Source organism: Chiroxiphia lanceolata, chromosome 6 (genome assembly GCF_009829145.1).
Source record: "Chiroxiphia lanceolata isolate bChiLan1 chromosome 6, bChiLan1.pri, whole genome shotgun sequence".
Taxonomy (NCBI): Eukaryota; Metazoa; Chordata; class Aves; order Passeriformes; family Pipridae; genus Chiroxiphia; species Chiroxiphia lanceolata.
In genome coordinates, this window is record NC_045642.1 from 19,269,427 (window position 1) to 19,276,137 (window position 6,711).

Sequence of the window (6,711 nt, forward strand, 5' to 3'; positions counted from 1 at the left end):
CCACCTGCTCTCTCCTCACCTGCTGTTCTTTCTCTCTTGGCATGAAATGTCTGGCTAAGGTTCCTGTCTCGAAGGATCTAACAGCTGCTGAACTGGGTTATTATCTACAAAGGAAGGAACTAGGGAAACAGAGAGACCAGTAACTTAGCTGTAATTTTTTCCCCTCCAAGCAAGGAACATTCATGAGAGTAAAAGGCAAGAAAAGAAGCTTTGTTTGCATTGTCACTTTGTGTCCTGTCTCCTCTTCCCTCAAGAGTGATCAATCTACCTGGCTTCTGCTGGCCCAAAGCTAATTCATAGTACCCAACAAAAAAGAGATTTTCCCTCTGCACCAACAGAGAGTTCCTGTTAGCTCACCCAAAAGCTGTATTAGCTGCTTTTGCTAAGTCTTTTGTAAGGTTCTATATGTCTGTGTTCAGCTTGTGCTGCTCTTAGGCAGAGCTGTCAGATGGTACAGTGTTATTGTTATTATTATTATTATTATTATTTCCACCCTTTTCTTCCCTCTCTATTCACTCTCTCCTTACAAAACCCCAAATTTAGTTTGAGTACCACAATGTACCCATACAACCTGCTGGAATTTGGTGTAAGACTTTCTCAGGGACCCATTCAACAGCTCCTGTTTAAATTCTCTTTTCCCCTCCCCTTCCATAATAGAACACTCTTCCTTTTAGTGGTTTCCCACTCTCCTCTAGCAAATACCCTTTGAGCAAGCCAGTTTGCACTGCTGAAGAGTGAGCCTGAACCAAAGGAGTTTCCACACTTCTGATTTGGGAAATAGAGATTACAAAAGGGGTCAGCCCAGAGCAACAAGCAGGAAGGTTTAGCTGTTGACTAGATCAGTGGTCTCCAAAGTGGGTACATGCACCCCACGGACGGTGCAAGACTATTCATCAGGGTGCAGAAAGACAATACTATAACTTCAATATACATATATGTAACATATAAATACATATACATCTATTGGTGATGTGTGCTCAAATTTTTTTACAGATAGTGGTATGCAATCAAAAAAGTTTGGGAACCACAGATCTACATTTACCACAACATGCCTCCCCTTCCATGCTGTTATGTCTGGAGGGTCTTAGCTCTACATTTACATCCAAGGAAACAATAGGATCAACCATTGCAAATATACTTTACACTTGGCTATGAATAGAAAGACCCTAGAGACAGGAGGGCCACATGAAAAGGAGACAACCATCATCTCCAGTGATCTGGTTTCTGCACATGCACAAGACAGAGGCTATTATTTGCCCAGTGGACAAACAGAACTCCAAGGGTTGTCAGTGAACCAATGTTTGTCAAGGAGTCATTTTGTGTTTTGAAGGTGATTCTCTGAAGTCCTCTGACCATGAATGCTGACAGATGGTGACCTCTGGTATAGCCAATGTGGATGTAGGAGTGGTTTCCAGTAAAAGCACATACATTTTAGTGCCATTGAGAAAGCAACACTTAGGCTTATAAAAGGCAACAGATATTTTGCCCCATTAATATGGATTTGCATACTTGTAGTTTGCTGTTGTGTTAGGCAGTGCTTCTGCATTCAAATTAAGTCTGTCATAATCAAAGTAAAACATATGAAGCCAAAGAAGGCAAATATCTGTCCACTGATTTAGGGACATGGATGTACTTTTGTGTGTATATTTTTGGGGACATTTCTTTTTTTTTTACCACTATCTAGGTGTGTGGTTTCAGGGTAAGAGAATAATAGTGTCTTTTCAGATTTGAGCAGCTGGGTGCCACTTCTAAACAACTGACATTTTAAAGTGATTATCACTAGGTTTCAGAGTTCAATAACCTAGTTGGAAGGATGGAGGCAGTACATACCACCTGTCCGTTTGAAAGAGGCAGAAGAGACACTGCTATGACCAGAGACTGTAGTGCAGCTGTAAGATCAAGCACTTTGAAGTCCACTGAAAAGGACTTTGCTCTGAAAGCATCACTGAAGGCATCACTATGGAGCGATGAGGGGCAGAAGGACATACCAAGCAGAAGGAAAGGTAACAGAACCAGCAACTGGTGACAGTCTGTTGTTCTGCACTGTTTGTGTGAATTTGTTTTGGGAGTGTAGGTATCAAAGGAGGCCCATTTTCCATGACACCAGCAGCCCGGGGAACTTTGCAAGCAGCCCGGGTTGCAGTATGAGACTCAGATTGCTTTGGAACTGTGTTGCAGAGTGAGGCTGGGATAGGCACAAAACATCCCTGCTAACCTCAGACATATGCAACAGTCTGTGGGGCAATGAACAAGGCTCCCCTGCCAGCATGCTCCCACGTTACATTGTCACCTTGGACAGCCTCGTGCCTATCAGCAGCTGCTTTGTGCGATGTGCAGGAGATCTGGTGCAGCAAGAGGAGATGCTGGTGGTGTGCAGTCCTTCTCTATATCCTGTGCTCCTCACTTCCACCTGCATCCACTGCACCTTCCTGCCTTTGTACATGTGTGTGTGCATGTGTTTGGGGAGCTCAGCCGCCACCTGGAGGACACGGAGTGCTGCAGCTCTACTGCCTGGCAGTGGGGCACGTCCCCACCAGTGGATGCTGGTGGACATACACTCCTTAGCCAGCTGCCCAGAGTGCTTGTGGAGTGCAGGGTGGCACGTGCATGAATTGGACATGGTCGCTCTGCTTCTTTGACAGGGTCAGGTCCAGAAGAGAAGGTCAAAGAAAGCTTTAAGGGATCTGGCTGAATGCTGGTCTTAGGGCTTTACAGAGTGACTTCAGCTCTGTTGCCAAAGTGACATGAGGGTGGGCTTATATTAAAACATTAATTTTGGCTGACAGGATGGCAATAGGTTAATCAAGCAGGAAAAGCAGTGAGCAGAAGATGCTTTAACCCTTCTCTGTTTTCTCACAGGCTCTGAAAAGGGAAATCAGTCCTTAAGCCACCCTTGGATGTGTGCATGTACATCCTCGTCTAGCCTGCTTTCCAGTCGGTCCAATTCCCCACTGGTGTTCAGCCAATCTCCTTCCACCACCCCACTCCTTCTTTGAGGCTTTTGGCACTCCTGGGGTTTCCTGGGTTGTGGCTGGGAAAGCCCCAGTGTCCCGGGCAGGCTGGAGGGGAAACTCATGTGGCACCAAGAGTGCTCAGCTCTCAGGTCAGTAGACAGATCATTATTTAGGAAACTAAGCATGGGAAAGTATGCTAATGGTTAACTGCCCTCTCTTTCCCTGTTTGCACCTGATCTCAGGAGGAGATTGGCACCGTGCAGTGCTGTCCTTCAGCTTCTGAGGACACTGCATGTACTGCTGTTTCAAAAGATACAGGTATTCATGCATGCATTGTATCATTAGAGCAGCTATTCTGCTGTTCCATCAGTGCTTCCACTATTTAGACTGTTGTGTGATTTGTTTGGGTTGATTTTTCTTTTTTTTAAAAAATCTACAAGTACAGATTGTGATGGTGTGGTAATAATACGGTGCCTCTTTCTAAGCAGGGATCCCTCAGAACTCGTCTGAATCCATTCAAAAGGCTTTATTTTAAAATAACTAGCTTTTCTCTTTTGTAGCACAACAAAACAAAACCACATCTGCTCCACACTGAGTTCATTTGTGCAGGCTCCTGTTCATCTCATGCTTTAATATTGAAGCTATAAACCCTGGAGTGCAAAGGTGGTGAGCAGAATGGTGTCTTGCAGAAATGCCACCAGACATGAGGCTGACAGCAACACTGCCACGCATTGATTCAACGATCTTTGTTTCTTTGAGTTATGCAAGCAGCTACAGACTGTTCCTTCTGTGCCTGTCTAAGGCCGGAAGGCCGGTGGCTCAATGGATGCTGCTGTTAGGATGGCAAATAGAGTGAAAATGATGGAAAATTCATTGGCAAATCCATTGCTTGCACACACACAGGCTGAAAAAAAAAAGCAAGAAAATCAACAGCAACATTTGCAGAGCATTCAGCCAGCTTGGGCTTCAGCTGTACATAATCTTCAGGTGTTCTTGGCATCGGGTCAAGGTCCTGGTTTGTGGTATGAGGAGGAAGGGAGGAGGAGGAGGAGGACTGAAACCAGAAGTCCTGTATTTGCCTTGAATACGTTGGACTCAAACTTAGGTACAGTGCAATCTGCCATCTATTTAATTGGGAAAGTAGCATTTGAGCTTGATTACTTATTGTGACTGATCTTTTCAAGCAAGAAAATCCCTGCTTTCAGCATAAAGGGTATAGGTGCAAGTTCCAGGTTATTATTTTTAAGCACCCCTAATCCCTCAAGTTAAAAATCCTCCTGGCATAGCTCTAGGCAAAAATGAGATTTGGTAACGATGTCATTACTTTTTTTGTTTTGTTTTCTGAATGGCAGTTCCCTGTTCTCTGCCACCCCACTCAAAACCCCACTTGTCCCCCCGTATGGATTCTTGCTTATGTTGCTTTTCCAGCATTACTTTCTGAAGGGGTTGCCTCTTGTTCTCAAATACATCCTTTGCATTGGCTTGGGCTGTTCTTCCAAAAAAAGGAAGCAGCCAGTGCAAAGCATTCTGGCATGAGTCAGAAACACTTATGGATGAGCTAAACACAGCAGAGCCGAAACCAGGTCAACAGTGGCTCTCATAAGAATTTTTAGCTATATCCCTGGAGTGGCACTTCTGATCTGTCTCTCTCCCAAACCTTTACCTCCCTGTGTGGTCACACCTATGCCAGGAAGGGTATGCTTAAAATGTTTGTGTGGACAAGGAAGGTTACATTGACTAGCCAAAGCATATTTCACTTCTCCTTAGGAAAGATTCATTAGTTAATGCACTGGAAACGTTTTCCACCTTTGTTAGTAAAGACAAAGCCTGTCTACTCTTCTTCTTCTTCTGGATGGTGTTTTGCATATGAGGACCAGCTCTTGTGTGTGTCTGTACAGCAAGCATCAGACAACTTCCACATCTGTTCAACATGAACATTACAAACCAGAAGCAGAAAGCACCATATCCTCCCCCTTGTGGTGATGTTGGAGTCTCTGCATCATGAAAAATCCGAATGCTAGAATGGCCAACAAGCTTCAATTTGGACCCTTGGGAACTGGAATAAATTAATATTGCAAGCCCCAGTTCTGGTCTATTATATAACCCTGTGGTATATGATGGCACCGCTGCCTGCTGCAGGGCATAACAGGCCACATCAGTGGAGTGTAGCTGTCAACTGCAGTCCAGAGACAAACTACAACAGCACTCCCACCTAGACTTCACAGGGCACAACATCTGCCATGGATGAAATAGGAATTTGTTCTTGGCTAAGAGATTTTCCTGGTTGCAGTGTGTCGGCAGGGTAACATGGTGAGGTTGTGCTTAGAAACTTCTCAAGATCTGCTTTTTGCCTTGTGCCATGGCCCAAAAGCAATTTTAACAGTTTTCTGACACCCCCTTTCTGTCCCACCCTCTTGAGCAGTTTGTAGCTCTCTTCGGTGCCAGGTTCCCTCCACTTTCAGCCTGCACTTTCTCTTGCACTCCATCAAGGATGATGACCCTGGCAAGGAGCTGCACCAGGAGGCAATGCTAGCCAGTCAGGAGAAAGATAGTTAAGTACAGGATGTTGCAACACATTTTGCCATGATGTCAGGTACGATACATGTCTGACAATGCAGTGCTAGAAATATCTTTCATGCTGCTTCTGTGAGGATTCAATGTATATTTAACTTGTGCTTCAGAGATTCCCATGGCTTCAGAGAGGAAAGATTTCTGGCAGAGTATGATATGCATTTTTCATGATAAAGCTGCAGTAACATCATGCCAGTGGCACAGCTCTAGGAGTCTGAACATAGCAGGAACATCCTCATGGGTCCTGAGTAATGTTATATCCATGGTTGCAATGTTCTGTGGATGCACAGGGAAGACAATTTGTAGCTGTTTGCATGTATTTAATGCTTTACAGTAGTTCAAAATGCATTCAATTTGATGGTCTCTCCCTGTGACCAATTCTTTTATTTGGTGTATATTGTAAAAATTAAATTATATGAGAATCTTGGCTTTAAAATAACTTTTAAAAGTGCATTTGGAATTTTAATTATGAAATTTGACTTTTAAGTGACCATTGCCAGTGGACTGGAACCCCCTTCAAATACGAGAACTTAATCTCACTGAAATTGAGATAAGGTTATCCATGTTATCAGTTTTAGGGGCAGTTGTTTCACATTTCCATGTTTCCTCACATACACCAAAGTAATTTTAAAATGATAGTCTAGATTTGTAGACAGTATCTTGATTGAGAAAGCTGGAATGCTCTGAAAAGGCTCACAAATTACAAGAGCTGGCCAGACTCATGGTTTGGTGGGTCTGAATTCAGGGCTGGGAAAAATGAAGGATCAGAAAGGAACCATGGCCAAATCCCTTCAAGACTGCCATGCCAAAGCAAGCCAGTGTACAGTTCGCTGCAGGTAATAGTCCTGCTGGAGAAAAAGGTATCTCTTTCCCCAACTAATATGTCGCTTGTGTCTACCTAGAGTTCCTTGCTAGGAAAACCTGCACTCCTGCAGTGTGTGCTGCCTCAGTTCCACAGAGCAATAGTACCTATTCCAGCACTGAGATTTTGCAGAGAATGTAATCCCCAAGGAATGTATTTCATTATCACACTATTGTCTTTAAAAAAAAAAAGCTCCAAAGAATCAGCATGGACTTTTTTTTTCACAATGTGATTTTCATTAGTAATTTATTCAGATGCCAGCATGCAAACTATGCAAAGAGCAAATCTCTTCCTCCAACTGTAAATATTTACAGATCATATTAA